The following is a 25,238-nucleotide window of genomic DNA, read 5'->3' as shown; positions in this document are numbered from 1 at the left end:
AACATCATCTTTCACATTAAAAAAAAAAAAAAAAAAAATGGGCTAACTTCACTGTTTTGTTTTTATGGTTTTTATTATTCATTGAAGTGGGAAAATGCAGTGTGACATAACATATTGCAGCAATAGCCATTGTATTCCCTAGAGTCTCTGCTAAAATATATATAATGTTTGGCAGTTCCAAGTAATTTTCTAGCAAATAATATTGCTTTCTAACTTAAGAAACAAGTGTTGGACTGTAAGTGGTTACATTTAGTTACAATGTTAGTTAGTTACAATGTTTCATTTTGTTTACAAACTTCGCAGACTGCCCAGATTTGTTCTTTACACACAGAAGTGTATCCCTTTGATCTAAGAAGGAAGCGTCAGTTACAATGTTTCCTGTTAAAAACTTGGCAGACTGCCCGGATATTTTCTTTTGACAGCTGAAAGTCTCTCCACTTGTTATATGAAAGAATCAGCAAACTCTGCATTGAAGATCGTCAGGGGGGTTGAATCGAGATCACGATTTTTTTAACGATTAATTGTGCAGCTCTAGCACGGTATTTGCGCAGCAATTTTTCAAACATGTTTTTTTGGAAAAAAATGTTTCATTCATTAAAAAAACAGTTAGTTAGTTAAGTTAGCACAATTTTTTTGGTATCCTAAGCGATGCTTTACATTTTTTTAGGTTACATGTTTAGAGTTACAGAGGAGGTCTAGTACTAGAATTATTGTTCTCGCTCTAACGATCGTGGCGTATGTAACCTGTGTGTATCTGGCTCTGATACTACCAGTGCCTACCCAGCCACTGACTAGTATCTCTCCCCAGCCTGTCCCCACACACCCCCTCACCTGTCCCCACACACCCCCTCACCTGTCCCCACACACCCCCTCACCTGTCCCCACACACCCTCTTACCTGTCCCCACACCCCCTCTCACCTGCTGACCTGTGGATGGGGGAATCACTCCTGCAGTGTTATTGTGTTCTGCCAGTGCGTACAATGATCAGTGTTGTTAACTATAGCTGGCAGCACTGATTGTTTTGGGAAAAACCTAACAGACTGGTTGTACTCAAGTCGATTAATAGATTGACTTGTGTAAAACCAGCTAGCCCATACATAGATTGACTATGGCTGGTCTCTGCATAATTGGCGTAATTTCAATCCATGTATGACCCGCTTAACCACTACTCAGTCCCTAAATATCCTTCCACTCCTGTACATAGTGCTCACTGTCATACTCTCCACACTCCTCTCCTGTACATAGTGCCCACTGTCATACCCTACACACTCCTCTCCTGTACATAGTGCTCACTGTCATACTCTCCACACTCCTCTCCTGTACATAGTGCCCACTGTCATACTCTCCACACTTCTCTCCTATACATAATACCCACTGTCATACCCTACACACTCCTCTCCTGTACATAGTGCCCACTGTCATACCCTCCACACTCCTCTCCTATACATAGCGCCCACTGTCATACCCTTCACACTCCTCTCCTGTACATAGTGCCTGCTGTCATACACTTCTCTCCTGTACTTAGTGCCCACTGTCGCACCCTCCACACTCCTCTCCTGTACATACTGCTCACTGTCATACCCTCCACACTCCTCTCCTATACATAGTGCCCACTGTCATACCCTCCACACTCCTCTCCTATACATAGTGTTCACTGTCATACCCTCCACACTCCTCTCCTATACATAGAGCCCACTATCATACCGTCTACATTCCTCTCCTGTACATACTGCCCACTGTCATACCCTCCACACTCCTCTCCTGTACATACTGCCCCACCATACCCTCCACACTTCTCTCTGGTACGTACTACCCTCTGTCATACCCCCTCACTCTTCCTGTACATACTGCCCATTGTCATACCCTTCACACTCCTCTCCTGTACATAGTGCTTTTTTCCGTACCCTTTGTACTCCTCTCCTGTACATAGTGCCCACTGTTAGACCCTCCACTTTCCTCTCCCTCACCTGCACATACTTCCCACTTATATACCGTCCATACTCCTCCCCTATGTCGCTTACCCACAAAAACAGTTCTACAAATTACAAATTATACTGAATATCCTCAATGTTACCGGCTCTAGAATGGACACACTTTTGTTAGTTCAACTAAAGGAAATATCAGTTCTCATATTTGTTCTGCCCCATTATTAGTACTCCTTTAATTTTGTGATTACTACTATGATGTATAGAGGAACATCGGGGATCTCAGCTACTCTAAATATAGCACAAATATTTTTTAAATGTTGGCAACTGTGCACTTAGGCACTGCCCAAGGGCCACCGTCCACCGGGTCAGTAGGGGGCCCCATGAGAGGCTCCTGGGATCCTGTGATAATAAAGCGGTAGTAAACTTTCCTGACATTACTACTTTTTAGAGGCCCTGGGGTAGGTTATGCCACAACGTACAAGTATGCACAGCATATTAGCACATTAGTGTACACTTCAATTTTCAGACTGAGCCCTCCAGTGCTGCGATGCGATAAATCAGGCGGGGCCCGGGCACTTCCATCTTCACCCGGTCTTCCTTCTGGGTTCTGTGCCTTTGGTCACTTGCCTTGGCTGGGCTGCGTTCATGTCATTCCCACGCATTTATTTATTATTTATTACACCCCATTCACACCTCCGCGACAAAACGTCCGACGCCGGCCGCTCGTGCCGCTGGAGGGGAGAATTCCCATTGCTGTCTATGAGATGGTTCACATCTCATAGACACCGTACACCTGCGGCATGAAAAAAAGTCCCGGACCCTTTTTTTCAGGCGGCATTGGCGTTCGGCCATACAAAGCAATAGGATAGGCATGTGCAAAAGGGAAAATTTCGTTTCGTTTCGTTTCGTTTTAATTCGTTATTTAATTAATTTCGTTAAGTTAGGTTCGTTACATGTGTTAAATTCGTTTTCGGAACTCGTTCGTTTTCGACCGAATTTCGAAAAATCCGGTCGAATTCGAAAATTCTCTCTTCGAATATAATTTCGAAATTCGATCAAAATTCGAAAAAAAAAAAAAAAATTTGAATTCCAAATCGAAAACCCGCGGACGAAATTCGATCGGAATTCCAAAAAAAAATAAAAAAAAAATTTTTTTTTTCGAATTCCAAATCGAAAACCCGCGGACGAAATTCGATCGGAATTCCCAAAAAAAAAAAAAAAAAATTTTTTTCGAATTCCAAATCGAAAACCCGCGGACGAAATTCGATCGGAGTTCCAAAAAAAAAAAAAAAAAATTTTATTTTTTCGAATTCCAAATCGAAAACCCGCGGACGAAATTCGATCGGAATTCGAAAAAAAAAAAAAAATTCGAATTCCGATCGAATTTCGTCCGCGGGTTTTCGATTCGGAATCGAAAACGTTCGTTCGGATTCGGTAAATTCATTAATATTGCAATTCGGGAATTCGTATGCATCCGAATGTCCGAATAATGAAAAATTCGTCCGAATTTCGATTCGGAACGAAACGAAATGCACATGCCTACAATAGGAAGGATTTGTAAAAAAAAAGTTACACTATTCGCGGCAAAATACGCCGCGTACGCGGCGTTACTTGTCGCGGAGGTGTGAATGCAGCCTAAAAGGCCCCACCAAAATCCTCAGCACCAGGCCCATGATGTTCTTAATCTGGCCCTGGGTAAAGCTGAATTCCAGCCAAAATAAAAATTGATCCTTAAAGTAGGGATCGAGGTACTGTAAGAGTTAAATGCTCGTTTTTGTTTAGGTGGAAGCAAAAAATACAGTTACACTTATTTCTCGCTCCCTCGGCAGCCTACACTCCTCTGCTCTCCAATGCAAAAAAGCGGGTTCGGGGGACAGCTGTGTAGTTGGGTGGAGCCCTGTTGGAGCAAAGAATAAGGTAAATATTATTGCCTGTTCTGTCCCCCCTAGAAATAATCCGGCATTTAACCCACGCAGTGCAAGGGTAGATCAACTGAAAGGGTTGAATCTTGTTTTTCCAGTGTTCAGCCAGAGCATCGGCAATGCTGAAGCTCTGCTACTTCTAAATAAAACCAAAGAAAATGCCCAGCTCAACTCACCAGCCAGCCTCCAACCAACCAAATTCTCCTGTCTAACAATTTGTGTTAAAAACAGGGGTTTCGTTAGCACACGTTTGCAAATACATGCATAAACTGTAGAGCCACTCCACGGCACCCCAGTGTTATCTGCAGTCCTAACTCTGTAAATCTAAAAGAGACTCTATGGTAGAAGCACATGCATTCTGATAGATAGATAGAAGGCAAGTGAGCCTGGAGGGAGCCCACCCCTCCCCAAATGTACAGGACAAGCCACGGAGTGGCTCTTCAGCTTACGCATGTATTTGAAAATGTGTGCTAACTAAACCTCTGTTTTTAACGCATATTGTTAGACAGGGGAATTTGGTTGGTTGCAGGGTGAGTTGAGCTGCTATTTTTTGGGGATTTTGTTGGACATGCATCCTTCCATATGCTTGCTTCTTGCTCTGAAGATAAGTTATAGGTGGGGACAGTGGCCAGTAATTTGTACTGATGTAATATTAGCTCTGCTACTCATGCCTAGACTTCAGGGACAGGTCCTGGCAGTTCTGAGGAAAGAAGGTTCTATTCAACTCCACCCTTCACTATAAAATGCCTAGCTTGTTGATTGAATTTCATGCAGGGTTAACCAAAAATATACTGTATATGGCCTTGTTTACATGTCCCTAATATAGAGTTAGTAACATGTCCGTATTTATCCTTTTTTTGTCTGCTAGGAGAAGAATAGTATAAGTCCTTGTTCCCCTTCTTTCTGCCCTCAACACACACAGCATCAAAATGATTTTTACTCCAACAAAAGCGGAGAGATCTCTCCGCTGGAGTGGCAATAAGTTTTACACCCAAAAAGAAAAGATAGGTCAGATGTTAGCGACCAAATTGTCCCCTAAAACAAGGTTTCATTCCTTGCCCAAGATACGCATAGCGGGTCAAGAACCTACGGCCAATCCAAAAAAGATTCTGGAAGCATTTCAAACATTCTATTCTAACCTGTATAGTGCTCCTCCACAGTTTCCCAGGGACTCGATCGACGATTTCCTGGACAGCCTATCCATCCCATCCTTAGACACAGAACATAGAGACAGGTTGGAAGCACCTTTTTCGGTTGAGGAGGTGGCTCAGCCCCAGGCCCAGATGGTCTATCAGTCCCCTATTATAAAACATTTGCAGATACCCTAGTCCCACATATGACAAACTTTTTTAATTTCAAGACTCAAGGCTCCCCCTTGGGTACACAACTGAATACTGCATACATTACAGTTATTCCAAAACCGGAGAAAAATCTAGAAGAAGTTTGTAATTACCGCCCCATATCCCTGATAAATAATGACCTAAAAATTCTTACAAAAATTCTAGCTGTCCGCATCTCCTCTTTAATTGGTAAATATATTCAAAAGGACCAAGTTGGGTTTATCCCAGGTCGACAAGGCCCAGATCAAGTGAGAAGGGCAGTAGACATTGTCTCAATCTTGCAACCCAACTGGGACAGAGGTCCGAAACAACAAGGCTTTCTCCTAGCACTTGATATGCAGAAGGCCTTTGATTCTGTGTCCTGGCAATATCTCCTCCCCCTACTAGAGTGATGGGGCTTTGGCCCGAGATTCCTGGGGGTGATACAAGCTCTCTATTCCAACCCCAAGGCCCTAATCCGAATCCAAGGGTACTATTCTTCCCCAATAGACATAGCTAGGGGTACCAGACAGGGATGCCCTCTCTCCCCAATCATTTTTGCAATGGCAATTGAAACCCTGGCAATAGCTATCCGACAGAACCCTGACATTCTGGGTGTATCATTTGGAGATCAAACTCATAAATGTGGGCTCTTTGCCGATGATTTACTATTATTTCTAACCTCTCCCATTACTTCCTTACCAAACCTCTACAGGGTAATTTCAGAATTCTCTAAAATCTCTGGGCTTCAGGTTAATTATGCCAAATCACAAGCCTTGAATGTGTCCCTCCCACCTTCCACAGTATCCCTCCTCCAACAGTCATTCAAATTTGAATGGTGTCCCTCATCCATCAAATATCTAGGGATTTCCTTAACAGCGCGTACAGAATCCCTACACACAAACAATTATCCTCCCCTATACCGAAAACTTACAGCAGACATGAATAACTGGGCCAAATATGAACTTTCCTGGCTAGGCAGAATTAACTCTATAAAGATGACCTTGCTTCCTAGAATCTTATATCTATTTCGCTCCCTCCCCATCCCCATCAGAAAAGACCAGTTGCAGTCTTTACAAAGCAAAATACTCAAATTCATCTGGGGCAAGTCAGGTTACAGAATCCCCCAAAACACCCTATATAACCATAGGAAAAGAGGGGGGCTGGGATTACCGCATCTTTATAAGTACTTCTTAGCCGCCAGGCTGGCTCAACTATCAGTAGTTTACTCCAAACTTGATAAACCGGACTGGGTCCACATAGAGAAACAGGCTGTCCCCCATCTTTCCCTAGACTACTTACTTTGGTGCCCCCAAAAGAGAAGACCACCCATTTTGTCCCCCTCCCTCTCTCAATCTTACGCCCTTTGGGATAGAATCCGTCACCTTCCAGCCCTGGTTTCGAAAGCGCAACCTCTAGCCAATATATTTCAAAACCCAAATTTTCCACCTGGAATGGACAATAAGGCCTTCAGTTGGTGGTTGGACAGGGGCCTGTACCGCATAGGACACTATTTCACAACCAAGGGCCCTCTTACCCTAGACCACTGTTTAACCAAGTTGGATCTCCCTGACACTGAAAAATTCAGATTCAGACAGATATCACAATTCCTACACACTCTATGGACGGAGAGACCTCTACCTCCCAAATTCACAGACTACAAGCTCTGGTGCGGGCAGGCCATGGGACAAAGGGGAGGGATATCTGTCATCTACTCATCCCTCACTCGCCCGACCAAGAAGTCTTCCTACATGATGGCATGGGAGGCCGACCTCCAACTTGAATGGGACCTGGAGACCTGGCAAGCGGCTTGCTTTGATTCATTTCAGGGTATCTTAAATACTTCCTTGATGGAAGCAAACTTAAAAGTTCTCATGAGGTGGTATATGACTCCCGCCAGACTTGCGGCCATCTACCCATCATCAGATCCCAGTTGTTTTAGAGGATGCCAACTCCTGGGTTCGATGGTGCATGTCTGGTGGGAATGCCCCAAAATTAGACCAGTCTGGAAGAAGATTTTTAACCTCATCTACACAGTCACTGAATGCTCGGTCCCCAGGTCAGCATCTGTTGCTCTCCTAAACGCTCGGATTCCGGGTATATCCAAGCCCAATCAGAAGCTGATCCGATTTATGCTCCTCGGGGCTAAAATTACCATCGCTAGGGCTTGGAAACAACCCAGGGTTTCCATTAAAGCGGTAAACCGCAAGATTTTGTGGATCATGGTGCAGGAAAAGCTGGCCAGCATCCTATCTAACACGAAACAAAAATTTGACGCTGTATGGGAACCATGGGCGTCCCACTGTGGTTTATCTCTAGATACTGGGGTACAACCTGGGCAACCTGCATCCTCCAGCTCTAGTTAGGCACATGCTCCCTTCCCTTTCTTTTACTCTTCCCCCCACTTCTCTTTCTCTTTCCTACATCTTATCCTTTTAAGATAGTTGTTTGACTTAAGGGTAATGTTTTATATTCGGTTTTTTTATAAAAACAATTTGGCAACACTATAGGCCTAATTGACATCGTAAGTACGAGCTAGAAGTGCACTGAAGTCAAATTCGAACCCACTAATTTTCTTACGTATGCTTTTATTGGAGTGGTGGATTGGGGGGGGGGGCTGGCCGGGGCACAGAATGATCCCATTAGGGGTGCCCGGGACAGGTAGGACTCCCCTGAGCGAGTGACCACTATATTCATTTTTTTTCCTCCCCTTCCCCTGTTAGCAAGCTCGTATATTTCCTTTAATCAGCCTACAATCGGGCAATATGAAGTTGGTTGAGGCCTTGTTGCTGACATTTTGCCTTATTTGTGGAATGTTTTGATGTTGTAGACACGGCCTTTGGTCATACTGTAATTGTATTCTATATTTGGAAAAATAAAAATCTATTGAAAGAAAAATGATTTTTACTCAAATTTACCAAACTGTATTATCATGATCAAGATTCTAGAAGTTTAATCAAAACCCAATTAATGCAACCACAATTAGATAAGCATCCACACAGACCATGAAACGTTTTTATTTTTTTAAATCATTTTTTTACTATTTTATTTTATTTCTTAAAATTGTACTTTTCATAATTTTTTATAATGTTTTTAAGAAGCCCCATTGGGGGGCTTTGGTGAAATAGGCAGTCTAAACAAACCTCTGCTCTTTCACCTTTGAGACAAAGAAAGGATTAGGGACACAACCCTCAATCTTCATCTCTGCAGCCTCAGCTGCACAGAATAAATGGACATGCATAGATCTGTACATAGCTTGCTGTTCATTCACACCGAAGCATAGTAAACAACGTTTACAATGCCTTAGTTATGAATGGACACAGGAGCGATTGGTACTGACATATTTACTGGCCCCTTCCCCACTCCCCATCCTAACACATCTCCTGTAGCAGCCGGCAGGGGAGGGGGGAAGCCAGCAGTGATGCAGAGGTGGGGGAAGCCAGGGAAGCACACAAAGGTCGAGGGGCAGAAGAAGACAAGTAATCTAGATAGGAGGAATGGCAGGGGTGGCATATAGAGGAGCCAATGCCTTTCAACTTCCCCCTGCAGTCTCTGAATGCCTGTGGGAGGGAGATGAAGCTGGATTTCAGTGGCTGCAGGTGGAAAATGGAGGGCATTGGTTCCTCTATATGCCACCCCAACTATCCGTCCTATCCAGGTATATAAGGGAAGCCACACAAGCCCCTGAAACATGGGGCTGGTCGCAATTGCAGCCCCTCCAACCCTTAGGCCCCATACACACGGGAGAATTTATCCGCGAATACGGTCCAGCGGACCGTTTCCACGGATAAATCCTCTCAAAGATATCCGCTGATTTCGATGGGATGGAGTGTACACACCATCCCATTGAAATCCGCGCGGAAATCCTCTGGCGATGACGTGTCGCGCCATCGCCGCGATTATGACGCGGCGACGGGCGCGACGCTGTCATATAAGGAATTCCACGCATGCGTCAAATCATTACGACGCGTGCGGGGAATCCCTTTGGACGGATGGATCCGGTAAGTCTGTACAGACGAGCGGATCCATCCGTTGGAATGGATTCCAGCAGATGGATTCGTTGTGCAGCACAACAAATATTCGATCTGCTGGAATCCATCCCAGAGGAGATTTCTCCGCGGAAAGAGATCCGCTGGCGTGTACACACCATAGAATCTATCCGCAGAAACCCATTTGCTGGGATTTATCTGCGGATGGATTCTATCGTGTGTATGGGGCCTTACAGTTATGCCCCTGGTAATGAAGCAATCAGCAAAATGTCAGCAGACCACAGATGTTGCTAGGGACTATAAAACTTGGAAGGGGTTTAATATCTTATTTTTATATTTATCAATCAAAAATACTTGCAAAAGTAATAAACACAGTCAGGCCCTTCCTCCTAAATCCCCCATTTATCAAAGTGTCTAAGTGGTCAGTGGAGATGTACAGAACTGTTCACCGGCGAATAGTTCGCTGCGATTTTCCCTTGTTAGCGTTCGCCGCCGTCGCCGCGGGCGAACATATGCGATGTTCGATCCGCCTCCTATTAATTAACATTGAGCAAACTTTGACCCTCTACCTCACAGTCAGCAGACACATTCCAGTCAATCAGCAGCATACCGTCCCTCCCTGACCCTCCCACCTCTCGGGCAGCATCCATTTTAGATTCATTCTGAACTTGCATTCTTAGTGAGAGGAGTGACAGTGTTGCTGCTGCAGATTTCATAGGGAAAGCGCTAGCTAGGGCATTGAACTCCAGTCCTTAACCACTTAAGCCCCGGACCAATATGCTGGCTAAAGACCCAAGGGGTTTTTACAGTTCGGGACTGCGTCGCTTTAACAGTCGTGCGACGTGGCTTCCAAACAAAATTGGCGTCCTTTTTTCCACACAAATAGAGCTTTCTTTTGGTGGTATTTGATCACCTCTGCGGTTTTTATTTTTTGCGCTATAAACAAAAATAGAGCGACAATTTAAAAAAAAATGAAATATTTTTTACTTTTTGCTGTAATAAATATCCCCCAAAAACATATATAAAAATGTTTTTTTCCTCAGTTTAGGCCGATACGTATTCTTCTACCTATTTTTGGTAAAAAAAATCGCAATAATCGTTTATCGGTTGGTTTGCGCAAAATTTATAGCGTTTACAAAATAGGGGATAGTTTTTTTTCATTTTTATTTTTTTTATTTTTTTTACTAGTAATGGCGGCGATCAGCGATTTTTTTCGTGACTGCGACATTATGGCGGACACTTCGGACAATTTTGACACATTTTTGGGACCATTGTCATTTTCACAGCAAAATTTATTGTGAAAATGACAGTTGCAGTTTGGGAGTTAAACACAGGGGGCGCTGTAACATTTAGGGATCACCTAGTGTGTGTTTACTAGTGTAGGGGGGTGTGGCTGTAGGACTGACACCATCGATAGAGTCTTCCTTATAAAAGGGATCACTCGATCGATGCGCCGCCACAGTGAAGCACGGGGAAGCCGTGTTTACACACGGCTCTCCCCGTTCTTCAGCTCCGGGGAGCGATCGCGACGGAGCGGCTAAAAACAAATAGCCGTGCCGTCGTCCCGGATCGCTCCCCGAGCGGACCCGACCTCCGCATGTACCGGGGGGTCCCGATCGGACCCCCCACCCACATCTAGCAGAGGACGTACAGAAATGTGGTTGTGCCTGTCCGTGCCATTCTGCCGACTTAAATGTACATGAGGAGGTCGGGAACTGGTTAAAGATCTGATCTCTGCTGTTAGAACAGCACCCCAAACAGCCCTTGTTAGAGCTAATCAATCAGTCTGCTTTTTTTTTCTCTGTAATCTGTCCTGCGTGGTTTACAGAGAGAGACAGAGAAAAAGAGAGAGTGTAATTTTTTGGAGTTAGATAGAGCAGCCAGGCTAGTCAGTTAATGTTACAGTGTGTAGAGGATATATATACATCACCAGGAGTTGTACATATATTTATACACTGTATAGTTTAGTTAGATTAGAGGTGCAGGGTGCTGTGTAATATAAAGGGGTCTAGTGGTGCAGGGTGCTATGTAAAGGGGCCCAGAGCTGTGGGGTGCTGTGTAATGTAAGGGGCCCAGGCTCACAGTGTAAACTCTGCCCACCTGCCTGCCAGTGCCACATCTCATCTATATTGTGTTGGCACAGTTGATAAGATCTAAAAACACAATTCACTGCAATACTAAATAGTAGTCTTTTGTCGGCCAGGGTGTCTTTGCCTCACAGGGTAAACTCTACCCACCTGCCTGCCAGTGCCACATCTCATCTATATTGTGTTGGCACAGTAGCTTGCACGCATAGTACAACTAAACTAATCTAAAAATAATGGGGGGCCGTCGTGGTCGTGGTGCTGTTATTGCTTTTGGCCCTAGAATAATGCCCAGTGTTCAGAGGCCACGTACCCTGAACTCGAAAAGTTCTGAGGACATAGTTGACTGGCTAACACCCAATCTTATACAGCTTCCGCTCGAAACCCTGACGTACCATCCTCCACCCACTCAGCTTCGGGCACCTCTCAAGTTACCACTCGCCCGCCTGCCGCCACCACCAACACTAGCATCACAGCTGCTTCACTTGATCTGTCAGAGGAGTTATTTACACACCAGTTGGAAGAAATGAGTCATGCGCAACCATTATTTCCAGAGGATGTAGATAAAAGGGATATGATCAGTCAGGCAGCATTACACACATGTACGTATGGTGTGATGATGATGTACCCGCTTCTGTTTCCTTTGCTGAGTTGTCAGATACAAGTGAAGCGGTTGATGATGACGATGTTTCCGGGGATGTCACGTGGGTGCCCGCTCGAAGAGAAGAAGAACAGGGGGAAAGTTCAGATGGGGAGACAGAGAGGAGGAGGAGATGAGTTGGAAGCAGGGGGAGGTCGTCGCAAGGAGAAAGTGGCACAGTCAGACAGCATGTATCGGCACCCGGGGTCAGCCAAACAGCACGCCAATCAACGCATGCTGTTGCCACCACCAGAATGCCATCATTGCAAAGCTCAGCAGTGTGGCTTTTTTTGTGTGTCTGCCTCTGATAACAGTGATGCCATTTGCAACCTGTGCCAAAAGAAACTGAGTCGTGGGAAATCCAAAACCCACCTAGGTACAACTGCTTTGCGAAGGCACATGATCGCACATCATAAACGCCTATGGGATCAACACATGATGACGAGTACAAGCAGCACACAAGCTCAAAGCCACCATCGTCCTCCTGGTGCAGCATCTTCAGTCACGTCAACCACTGTTGTCCTCCTTGCCCCCTCTCAACCATCCGCCACTCCGTCTCTCACCTTGAGCAGTTCCTGCTCATCTGCCCACAGTCAGGTGTCTGTCAAGGACATGTTTGAGCATAAGAAGCCAATGTCACAGAGTCACCCCCTTGCCCGGCGTCTGACAGCTGGCTTGTCGGAACTCTTAGCCCACCAGCTTTTACCATACAAGCAGGTGGAGTCTGAGGCCTTCAAAAAACTTGTAGCTATTGGGAAACCACAGTGGAAGGTACCCGGCCGAAATTTATTTTCACAAAAGGCAATCCCCAACCTGTACTCTATTGTGCAAAAGGAAGTCATGGCATCCCTGGCACACAGTGTTGGGGGCGGGGCAAGGGTCCATCTGACCACTGATACCTGGTCTGCAAAGCACGGTCAGGGCAGGTATATCACCTACACTGCGCATTGGGTAAACCTGCTGACGGCTGACAAGCATGTAATGCGTGGCTCTGCAGAGGATTTGGTGACACCACCACGACTTGCAGGCAGGTCTGCTGCCACCTCCTCTACTCCTCCTACTCCATCCTCTTTGATAACCTCCTCGGCTGAGTCCTCTTCTGCTGCTGCGTCTTGCTCCACATCAACTGTACCCCCCCAGCTCCCCAGGGGCTATTCCACATCATGGATACGACAGTGTCACGCCGTCTTGGGGTTGACTTGCCTGAAAGCAGAGAGTCACACCGGGTCACACCGGACCAGCACTCCTGTCTGCCCTGAACGCACAGGTGGATCAGTGGCTGACTCCGCACCAACTGGAGATCGGCAAAGTGGTGTGTGACAACGGAAGCAATGTGTTGGCGGCATTGAATTTGGGCAAGTTGACACATGTCCCGTGCATGGCACATGTGATGAATCTGATTGTACAACGCTTTGTGCATAAGTACCCAGACTTACAGGACGTCCTCAAGCAGGCCAGGAAGGTGTGTGGCCATTTCAGGCGGCCATGGCGCACTTTTCAGATATCCAGCGACGAAACATGCCAGTGAGGAGCTTGATTTGCGACAGCCCGACACGTTGGAATTCAACACTCCAAATGTTCGACTGCCTGCTCCAACAAGAAAAAGCCGGCAACGAGTATTTGTATGACCGGGGTGCTAGGACAGCCTCTGCGCAGCTGGGAATTTTTTTGGCACTTTACTGGACGCTCATGCGCAATGCCTGTAGGCTCAGGCGTCCTTTTGAGGAGGTGACAAACCTAGTCAGTCGCACTCAAGGCAGCATCAGCGACATCATCCCATTTGTTTTCTTCCTGGAACGTGCCCTGCGAAGAGTTGTGATCACCATTACCACCAGAAACAGCCTTCTCAGCATCACTTGCTGGACCTGCAGAAACGCTGGAAGAGGAGTGTGAGGAAGAGGAGTCAGAGGAGGAATGTGGCTTTGAGGAGGAGGAAGACCAACCACAGCAGGCACCCCAGGGTGCTCGTTGTCACCTATCTGGTAACCATGGTGTTGTACGTGGTTGGGAGGAAGAACAGACCTTCAGTGAGATCAGTGAGGACGAGGAACGGGACATGAGTAGCTTGGCATCCAACCTTGTGCAAATGGGGTCTTTCATGCTGTCGTACCTGTTGAGGGACCCTCGTATAAAAAGGCTGAAGGAGAATGACCTGTACTGGGTGGCCACGCTACTAGAACCCCGGTATAAGAAGAAAGTGCCTGAAATGTTACCAAATTACCGGAAGTCAGAAAGGATGCAGCAGTTCCAAAATAAATTATAAAGTATGCTTTACACAGCATACAAGGGTGATGTCACAGCACAACGGGAATCTAACAGTGGAAGAGGTGAAAGTTATCCTCCTCCTACCATGACCACGCCGGCAAGGACAGGACGCTTTACAGACGTGTTGTTGATGGAGGACCTTTTCAGTCCTACGCATCGCCACAGCCCTTCGGGATGCACCCTCAGAGAACGACTCGACCGACAGGTAGCAGACTACCTCGCCTTATGCAGATATCGACACTCTGAGGAGCGATGAACCCCTTGACTACTGGGTGTGCAGGCTTGACCTGTGGCCTGAGCTATCCCAATTTGCGATAGAACTTCTGGCCTGCCCCGCTACAAGTGTCCTTTCAGAAAGGACCTTCAGTGCAGCAGGAGGTATTGTCACTGAGAAGAGAAGTCGCCTAGGTCAAAAAAGTCTAGATTGCCTCACCTTTATTAAGATGAATGAGGCATGGATCCCGAAGGGACTGACAGTGGGCGATACATTTGACTAAAGGCCTGATGAGATGAGCTTCCTTGGGCTACAAATGGTCCACACGCTGCTGTATTTTATCTCTGCATGCCGGATGACTTGCGTGACTTATCCGCCACCAAATAGGGTTCAAGCCGTAATGTTTTAGTGCACTTTCTGCCTGGAAAACATCAATTTTTCTGGCTGCTGCAACAGCAGCAGCTGCAACAATACCTACTTTTTCAGGAATGTGTACATGCCTAATTTGTCTGGCCTCTGGTGCTGCACTGTGGCTGCAAAAACAAAACCAAAAAAAGGCATATACATGGGTCAATTCCCCTTTGTGATCGTTACCTTGTTGTGGTGAAGGGGCTTGCGTATCACAATGAAGCGACCACCTCTATGAGTGTGTTGGCAATGTTGGCACACCCCAGATGATAAGGTCGTTGCTTCATTGTGAACAGACCAAAAGCGATCGGCTGGATAATTTTGCATAGAAAAAACATTAATTTTCTTTGTGATCATCTAAGGTGATCATTAAAGCCTACTAGGCCAACAATGGGCCCACACTGCAGAATCATTGTTTTCTGGGTCACTTAACTGTCACTGAACTACCTCAGCACGACCATAGGCTTTGAAAAAACCCCATCGCCTGCAATCTCCAAAACGTTCATTGACGTCAGTGAGGACAAGCAACGGGACATGGCTAGCTTGGTATCCAACCTTGTGTAAATGGGGAGTTTGCGGTTGTGCAAATGGACTGTTTGCAGGTGTTTGCGGTGCGTTAAACGGGGAGTTTGGTCTGTCAGAGTTTGGTCTGTCACTGTGAACCCTAACCCTATTACAGACAGGGTTAGGGTTACAGATAGGGTTAGGGTTAGGGTTACAGATAGGGTTATGGTTACAGATAGGGTTAGGGTTAGGGTTACAGATAGGGTTAGGGTTAGGGTTACACACAGGGTTAGGGTTAGGGTTACACACAGGGTTAGGGTTAGAGACTCTAACCCTATCTGTAACCCTAACCCTGTCGGTAACCCTAACCCTGTCTGTAACCCTAAACCTAACCCTAACCCTATCTGTAACCCTAACCCTAACCCTTACACTACCTGATCGATACAACATCATACCTGATGTTTTAAAGCACGTTATTCCAAACAATTTATGAATGTTAGGTGATTTATGCCCTTTATGGATTAAAAACGGACTCTGCGACAACTACGTAATTTTCCATGGGAGTTTTGCCATGGATCCCCATCGGGCATGCCACAGTCCAGGTGTTAGTCCCCTTGAAACAACTTTTCCATCACTATTGTGGGCAGAAATAGTCCCTGTGGGTTTTAAAATTCGCCTGCCCATTGAAGTCTATGGCGGTTCGCCCGTTCGCGAACATTTGCGGAAGTTCGCGTTCGCCGTTCGCGAACCGAAAATTTTAGGTTCGCGACATCTTGATAACTACCGTATTTATCTGGGTAAAGCGTGCATCGCCGTATAGCTCGCACCCCCAACCTAGAAGGGAAATTTGAGGAAAAAATAAAATACTTACAGTTTGAATGCCCCTCGTCGGTGTCTTGCCCGGCGTCCATCGGCGGCCTTGTCGTCCGTCTGCGGCCTCGGTGGTGTCCTCGCTGTGTTTGAACGCCGCCGCCGACAAATACCGAGCGCAGTACACTCGGGCACGCTCGGCCACACTCGGTTCCTCTCGCATAGGAGGCGGCACAGGGCGTGACTGCATGACCGCGAGGGGAGCCGAGCCTTGCCGAGTGTACCCGAGTGTACTGCGCTCGGTATATGTCGGCGGCAAGGTTCAAACTCAGCTCGGGAAGCAGGTATCGGCGTATATCGCGCACCCACGATTTCCCCCTTATTTTAAGGGGTAAAAAGTGCGCGGTATACGCCGATAAATACGGTATGTAACAGAATTTAAGAAGGACCATAGTGTAGTATCTAAAACCTTAAAAGCATTTATTTCCCTCTATGCTCTTATGTTGGCAAGTACACTGTAAAAAACATATGTAAAACCTATTTCAAGATGGCTGCCGCACCACTTCCTGTTCCCATCCGACATCACTTTCTGACCTGTTTTCTCGGGTTTGACTTTTTCAAAAAAGATACTGTCAGACTGGGAGCTTTCCTTATATATTATACATGTACAGCGTACTTACCTTGTCCCCAGGATCCTGCGATGTCCCTCCGCTGTGTACTCTGCCAGATCATCAGCCTGATGTATTACTTTTCCGGGCTCAGTTTCCTGCCAGCGGTGCAGCGCATGGGGGTGGAGCCCGGCGGCAAATTCAAAAAGTGAAAAACCCATAACACATACAGTACACTGTAATCTGTAAGATTACATTACTGTATCAAATAATTTCACCTCCCTTTTGTCCTTAGTGCTTTGTCCAGTGCCCTGTCAGCATATTTTAATATTATATATACACTTCTCTTCTCTAGAAACTTGAGAATGTTCATAGCCACCAAAAAGTGTCCCTTTTACATCAAAAGCGGTTTTAGACCAGCTAGAAAACAGTGATAGTAAATTAGAATCACTTGCAGAATTGAACGATAGTGATTTGTGGGGAAATTCGTCATCAGACACTGAAAGTGACGACAGCGACAATTCTCAAATGGAGCAAATTTCAGTGTTTTCAATTTGATTATATTATTGAATAAAATGTATTATTATTATTATATTATTATTTGTTATAATTATTTATAGTTATTTATTATATTATAAGTTATGATTTTGTGTTTCAAATGTTATCATACCTGGGATGTCTACTTAACTCTTGTTTAGACAGATTTAAAGGGTCAGTAAAGGAAAAAAACGCATTAGCTTAATAGCTTCCTTTACCTTAGTGTAGTGCTGTTTTCATTATTATTATTATTATTATACAGGATTTATATAGCGCCAACAGTTTACACATCACTTTACAATATAAAGGGAGACAAAATAGTTACAATACAATAAAATACAAGAGGATTAAGAGGGCCCTGCTCAGAAGAGCTTACAATCTAATAGGGTGGGGCAGGTGGTACAAAAGGTTGTAACTGTGGGGAATGAGCTGATGGAAGTGGTAAAAGATTAGTTGGAGACGTGATAGGCTTCCCTGAAGAGGTGAGTTTTCAGAGATCGCCTGAAGGTAGCAAGAGTAGGGGATAGCCAGACAGGTTGAGGTAGTGAGTTCCAGAGGATGGAAGAGGCTCTGGAGAAATCCTGGAGACGAGCATGGGAGGAAGAGACAAGAGAGCTTGACAGTAGGAGGTCTTGAGAAGAGCAGAGAGGATGCCCTCATTGTTCGTTTTAGCACAGATGTTGATGTATGGCTTTTCTGTTCTCCCCACTTCCTGGTTGTCTGTGTGAGAAAAGCATAGCAGAGCGAGGATTCATGCTGTGTGGACAAACGTGCTCGCCCCCTCCTCTGCAGACTACATCTCTGCGTCTGGACGCTGTGCACGTCTTCCAGACTGCAAGGAGGTGTGAATTACTGGGTGTGTCTAACACCACAGCACCTCCTCTCTTGTAAAAATGCTCCAGTTGCTGGTTATAAATCTAAAGTAAATCTTACCATTATCTTTTTTTTTTTTTCCTGTGGGTGCTGCTTGCTGTCTTGTGCAGTGTATCGCTGTCTCTGGCTGGCTGTGTGGGTGGGTTGAATAGCTTGATTATTCATCGTTGGGCGGTATAGTGGGAGGTATCGTGAGCGGGTTATTCTAATTTCAATACAGCGCGCTCGTCCCGCTTTTTCTTAACTGCGCATGCGCGATGCGCAAAGGATTCTGGGAAATGTAGTTCCCAGCATGACGGCGACGTCGCTCTCATGAACAAGCGCAGAGATTGAGCAAGTGAAATGCAGAAACGAAAGTAGGTGGAAGAAGGTAACAGATATGAAGGGATTTAATCCATTGTCACTATTTTTAAAACAAAATCAATACACGATTAAGACTTTGTACGATACAGCAGTGCATTTTAGCCCAATTGTTTTTTTCCTTTAGTGATCCTTTAAGTGAGTTATTCCTAAGAATTACAGGCCTACAATATAAAATGCCAAATTTTCATGCAAAACATTGTACAGCTTTGAGCATCAATAATCTGACATAATCATTCCGCCAGGGAGGTTAAAGTAAATGTAAACCCTTTCCTATACACAGTTAAGTGAACAGCCTCAGATGATACACAGAGAGGAAACAAATCTCCCTATATACATTTTACATGAATATATGCGGTCTTCAGCTTTCTGGACTCTTTAGAAAGTACACATCGTGTTAGAAATCTTTCTTCCTGTTTCAGCAGTGGGAGGGCAGTCTGAGCTGTTACCTCCCCAACACAAATTTCTAGCTGCTTTTATCTCCTGTGTCCAAGAACTTAACAGAAGTTATTATGCTGATAACAGAGGAACGGAGAAGCAGAAAGACATGGGACTTAGCGTTTTGGAGAGAGCTAAGTAACACTAAAGGTAATTGTGACTAGGTCAGATTTTATGAATGGTGTTTACAATTTAGGGGTGTTACGGAACCATGAACCAGACGTACAACAAGAGATAAGTGAAAATAAGAAGGCTTTATTGAAAATCAAGCTGTAAAGCAAAAGTCCAACGGATGGTGAAACCAGAGGTCAGGAACCAGAAGGGTAGTCAGACGAAGCCAGGATCAGGAACCAGCAGGGAAGTCAGACGAAGCCAGGATCAGGAACCAGCAGGGAAGTCAGACGAAGCCAGGATCAGGAACCAGCAGGGAAGTCAGACGAAGCCAGGATCAGGAACCAGCAGGGAAGTCAGACGAAGCCAGGATCAGAACCAGAAGCAGCAGCAGTCTTAGAAGCATGTGCACACAGGAGGACCAAGCAAGGAACTGAAGTCACAGACCTCCTATATATGTGAGCCAGGCATCCAGCTCCTCCCAGTGGGAAGGAGGAGCCGCAGGGTGGGAGGCTACAAGAGACCTAGAAACCAAGATGGCCGCCAGCACATGTCAAACGAAGGAGACAGGAGAGAGGTAAGACCATGACAGTACCTCCCCCTCAAGGGCCCCTCCTCCGCGGTGCAAAAAACGGTTTCCGAGGGAAGCGTGCGTGGAAGGCTCGGAGCAAGGCAGGAGCATGGACATCTGCGGAGGGAACCCAGGAACGCTCCTCAGGGCCATAACCACGCCAGTGGACCAAAAACTGCACCCGACCGCGGACCAGGCGTGAGTCCAGGATATTGCTCACCTCATACTCCTCGTGATTGCCCACTTGGACCGGACGAGGCCGAGGAACCGAGGAAGTGAAGCGATTGCACACCAGTGGCTTCAACAGGGAGACATGAAACACGTTGGAGATCCGCATGCCAGGAGGAAGCGCAAGGGCATAGGCTACCGGGTTTACCCTGCGAAGCACTCGGAAGGGACCAACAAAGCGAGGAGCCAGCTTGGGAGTGGGCACTCGAAGGTTGAGGTTGCGAGTGGACAACCATACACGGTCTCCGACCTGGTAGGAAGGAGCAGGCGCTCGTCTGCGATCAGCCTGGAGTTTCTGGCGCTGCGCAGAGACCTCAAGGGACCTCTGGATCTGTACCCAAGAAGCACGTAGAGCAGAAAGGTGATCCTCCACAGCCGGAATATCCTGGGGAGAGAATGCCTCCGGTAACACGGCAGGTTGGAACCCATAATTGGCCATGAAGGGAGACGTCCCAGAGGAAGAGTTCACAGCCGTGTTCCTGGCAAACTCAGCCCAAGGCAGGAGGTCAACCCAATTGTCCTGGTGATCGGAGACATAGCAACGAAGGAATTGCTCCAAGGCCTGATTGGATCGTTCTGCGGCCCCATTGGACTGAGGGTGGTAGGCCGAGGAGAAGGAGAGATGAATCCCTAACTGGGAGCAAAAGGCGCGCCAGAACCTGGACACAAACTGACTCCCCCGATCCGACACTATCTCCCTGGGCAAACCGTGCAACCGGAAGACCTCCCGGGCAAAAATCGTGGCCAACTCTTGTGCAGAGGGTAACTTCTTGAGAGGAACACAGTGGCACATTTTGGAAAACCGATCCACAATCATGAAAATGACCGTATGGCCTCGGGATGCAGGGAGGTCCACAATGAAATCCATCCCCAGGTGTGACCATGGGCGCTCCCCGGTGGCTATGGGTTGCAGCAGGCCCAACGGAAGGTGCCGAGGGGACTTACTTTGGGCACAAACGGAGCATGCCGCTACATATGCGGCGATGTCGGAACGTAGGGAAGGCCACCAGAACAGACGTGAAACAGCCCAGGACAGCTGATTCTTACCAGGATGCCCCGCGGTCTTGGAGTTATGGTAGGTTCGCAACAACCGAGTGCGCAACTCCTCAGGCACAAAAAATCTGCCGTTGGGTGTCCCAGAGGGAGCACCAGACTGAGCCGCCAAAATCTGCTCACCAAGGGGAGAGGTCAGGCTGGTGCGAATGGCGGCCAGGATCTGATTCGGAGGTATGACCGAAGTCGGTATAGATTCCTCCCTGGACAGCTCGGAGTACTGCCGTGATAAGGCATCCGCCCTGATGTTCTTGGAACCAGGTAGGTAGGAGACCACGTAATTAAAACGTGACAAGAACAGAGCCCATCTGCCCTGACGTGGTGTCAATCTCTTGGCCTCAGAAAGGTAGGTCAGATTCTTGTGGTCCGTCAGGATGAGAACCGGAACCACCGAGCCCTCGAGCAAGTGCCTCCACTCTTTGAGAGCCTGCACTATGGCCAATAACTCCCTGTCACCAATCTGATAGTTGCACTCCGCGGGTGACAGTTTCCGGGAGTAAAACCCACAAGGAAGCAGCGGACCCTCTGGTGTCCTACGCTGAGACAGAAGGGCGCCTACTCCCGTCTCGGACGCGTCCACCTCGAGGACAAAGGGCAACCCAGGGTTGGGATGAGACAGAATCGGAGCTGACACAAAGGCGGATTTTAGGGCCTCAAAAGCCCGGATGGCCTCGAGCGGCCAGACCTGGGAATTACTGCCCTTCCTGGTCAGATCCGTGAGAGGCTTGGCCAGCATGGAGAAGTCCCTGATGAACTTCCGATAATAATTGGCGAAGCCCAAAAAGCGCTGCAGGGAACGAAGACCACTGGGCTGGGGCCACTGTAAGACAGCCGAGACCTTCTCAGGATCCATGGAGAACCCCTCAGCAGAAATGATGTAACCTAGGAAGGTTACCTGGGATCGGTGAAATTCGCATTTCTCAAGCTTACCGAACAGCTTGTTCTCTCGTAACCGTTGCAACACTCGTTTGACATCCAGAATGTGGGCCTCCATGGATTCAGAATATACCAAGATGTCATCCAAATAGACCACCACACACTGCTGCAACAGGTCACGGAAAACATCGTTGATGAATTCCTGAAAGACTGCGGGCGCATTGCACAACCCAAAGGGCATAACCAAGGATTCATAATGACCGGTCCTGGTGTTAAACGCGGTCTTCCACTCATCGCCTGCCTTGATCCTTACCAGGTTATATGCCGCCATCAGGTCGAGTTTGGTAAAGACCGTGGCCCCTTTCAGGCGATCGAACAGCTCAGAAATCAAGGGTATCGGGTAAGCGTTCTTGATCGTGATGCGATTGAGACCCCTGTAATCGATGCAAGGCCTCAACTCACCGCCCTTCTTTTTCACAAAGAAAAATCCAGCCCCTGCCGGGGACGAGGATTTGCGAATGTGACCACGGGACAGCGCCTCCATCACGTACTCCTCCATGGCCTCATTCTCCGCAACCGACAGTGGATAGACCCTGCCGCGAGGAGGAACGGCACCAGGTTGTAACTCTATGGCACAATCATAGGGGCGGTGCGGAGGTAGGGCAACTGCGCGTACCTTATCGAATACATCCCGGTACTCCTCGTATTCAGGAGGCAACAGAGAGTCCGAGGAAGTACACAGCAACTTGACAGGCCCATGGATGCACTTAGCCCCACACTGTGGTGACCATGAGAGGATCTCGGCCGATCTCCAGTCGAAAGTCGGATTATGCTTCTGGAGCCAGGGGTACCCCAAGACCACCGAGTAGTGTGGAGACGAAATAACTTGGAAGCAGACCGACTCTCTGTGAGCGACACCAATGGCTATCCCCACTGGAAGGGTCTCATGAGTCACGTGTGACGGCTGGAGGGGTCTGCCGTCTATCGCCTCTAGAGCCAGCGGGGAACCTCGAGCCTGTAGAGGAATGGAATTGGCGGCAGCGAACTCACTATCAATGAAAAAACCACCAGCACCAGAGTCCACCAACGCCTGGGTCGTCACCGAGCCCCCGACCCAGGAGAGGACAACAGTGATCAGTGGTTTATCAACACGGGAAACCGGGGACGAGGTGACTCCACCCAAGATCTGCCCCCGACAGGATCTCAGGTGCGAGCGTTTCCCGGACGGTTCGGACATGCCAACCGAAAATGCCCACCGAGACCACAGTACATGCATCGGCCCTCGCGTCTCCGGAGTACCCTCTCCCCCTCGGACAGGCGAGCAAACCCCAGCTGCATGGGTTCACCCCCAGACAAGTCAACACCAGGAGGCGTGGGAGGAGAGGGAGGCACGGGTGGGACAGCAAAAGTAGGCGCCAAACTGTTAGGAGGCCTCCGCAGGCGCTCCTTAAAGTAAGGTCTCTCCCTGAGTCTGGTGTCAATCAAAATCAGGAAAGAAATAAGAGCCTCGAGCTCCACTGGTAGGTCCTTAGCTGCAACCTCATCCTTCAAGGCATCCGAGAGACCATGAGAGAAAGCAGCGACCAGAGCCTCATTATTCCAACCTACCTCTGCTGCCAGGGTACGAAACTCAATGGCGTATTCGGCTACGGATCGTGAACCCTGTCTGACGGACATAAGGAGCTTCGCAGCAGAGGCGGCGCGAGCCGGCACATCGAATACCTTCCGAAGAGAAGCAACAAAACCGGAAAACTCGGCAACCACCGGATTGTTGTTCTCCCATAAAGGGCTGGCCCAGGCCAAGGCCTTGTCCGAGAGCAGCGAGATCAAGAAGCCCACCTTTGATCTCTCAGTGGGAAAGGCATGTGGCAGCAACTCGAAATAAATGCCCACTTGGTTAAGGAAACCTCGGCACTGAGTTGGCTCTCCCCCAAATCGTTGTGGAAGGGGGGCAGAACCGGACATACCCCGAAACACCGCAGGCGCAACATCAGGTGTCGGGGTAGACTCTGGCGCAACAACCGGAGCGGCAGTAGGAGCGGGCCCAGGAGCGACAACCGACCCATCGGCAACGGGAGCGACATGAGCCGTGCGTTCAAGCAGGGTTTGCAACGCCACGGCGAACTGACCCAACAGGGACTCCAGCTGATCAAGTCTGGCAACCAGCGTGGGTAGCGAGGATGGCTCTGTACCGTCAAAATTCATGGCTTGGTCCTAATGTTACGGAACCAGGAACCAGACGTACAACAAGAGATAAGTGAAAATAAGAAGGCTTTATTGAAAATCAAGCTGTAAAGCAAAAGTCCAACGGATGGTGAAACCAGAGGTCAGGAACCAGAAGGGTAGTCAGACGAAGCCAGGATCAGAACCAGAAGCAGCAGCAGTCTTAGAAGCATGTGCACACAGGAGGACCAAGCAAGGAACTGAAGTCACAGACCTCCTATATATGTGAGCCAGGCATCCAGCTCCTCCCAGTGGGAAGGAGGAGCCGCAGGGTGGGAGGCTACAAGAGACCTAGAAACCAAGATGGCCGCCAGCACATGTCAAACGAAGGAGACAGGAGAGAGGTAAGACCATGACAAGGGGACAATTTAGGAGGAACTGATTATATACAGTATATAATAATGGACCTAGGGATATATGTATATATACAGTATATATAAGGACATATATTTGGTATGACTTATATTTTGCACTGGTGGAAAAGTTGACACCATGCATTGCCTGGCATACGTTCTCAACCTGGGGGGTGCAGTGGTTCCTAATTAGGTACCCTGGATTTCACGGTCAGGCCCAATATCAGGTGTGCAGCCACTTCTGGTGGTCATACCTAGCCGGTGTTCACCTGGCTGAAAATAACAAGAGCTTATCCTGTCACCACTTAGAGCCCATTCACATCTAGGCGTTTTGTCGCCTGTAGTGTGACGCCGCTGCCACCCCGAGACGCCAGAGGGATGATTTAACATTGCCCTCTATGGAGATGGTTCACATCTCCACGCCGAACGCCGAACGCCGAACGCCTGAAAAAAAGTCCCGGACCTTTTTTTTCAGGCGGCTTTAGGCATTCGGCATAGGAGATGCGAACCATCTCCATAGGGGGACTGTCTAGGGGCACATCTAGGCGGACAATCGCGGCGTTTTGTCGCCGCAAATCGCGGTACAAAACGCCGCTATTTGTCGCCGCAATTCGCGGGACAAAACGCCACGATTTTGTCTGCCTAGATGTGAATGCAGCCTAAGGGAGCACAAAATGCATCTGAAAAGCTGCTGCATAGAAACCACTTAACATTCTTTTTAAAAAGTGAGCAATGTGGCTTGGATTATCCAGTTGGTAAAAGGAGAAGCAGTCATTGTGGTGGCTTCCTTAGAAACACTTGAATCCTTTAGTATGCAATACCCAGACCTGGCTGCTGGCAGAAGTCACATACACCATATTAAAGCATTACTCTCTCCTGCCACTACTGCCGGCCTCCCACCACTACCATCTCCTGACACCATC

Source organism: Rana temporaria, chromosome 1 (genome assembly GCF_905171775.1).
Source record: "Rana temporaria chromosome 1, aRanTem1.1, whole genome shotgun sequence".
Classification (NCBI taxonomy): Eukaryota; Metazoa; Chordata; class Amphibia; order Anura; family Ranidae; genus Rana; species Rana temporaria.
This window is presented reverse-complemented; position numbering follows the sequence as displayed.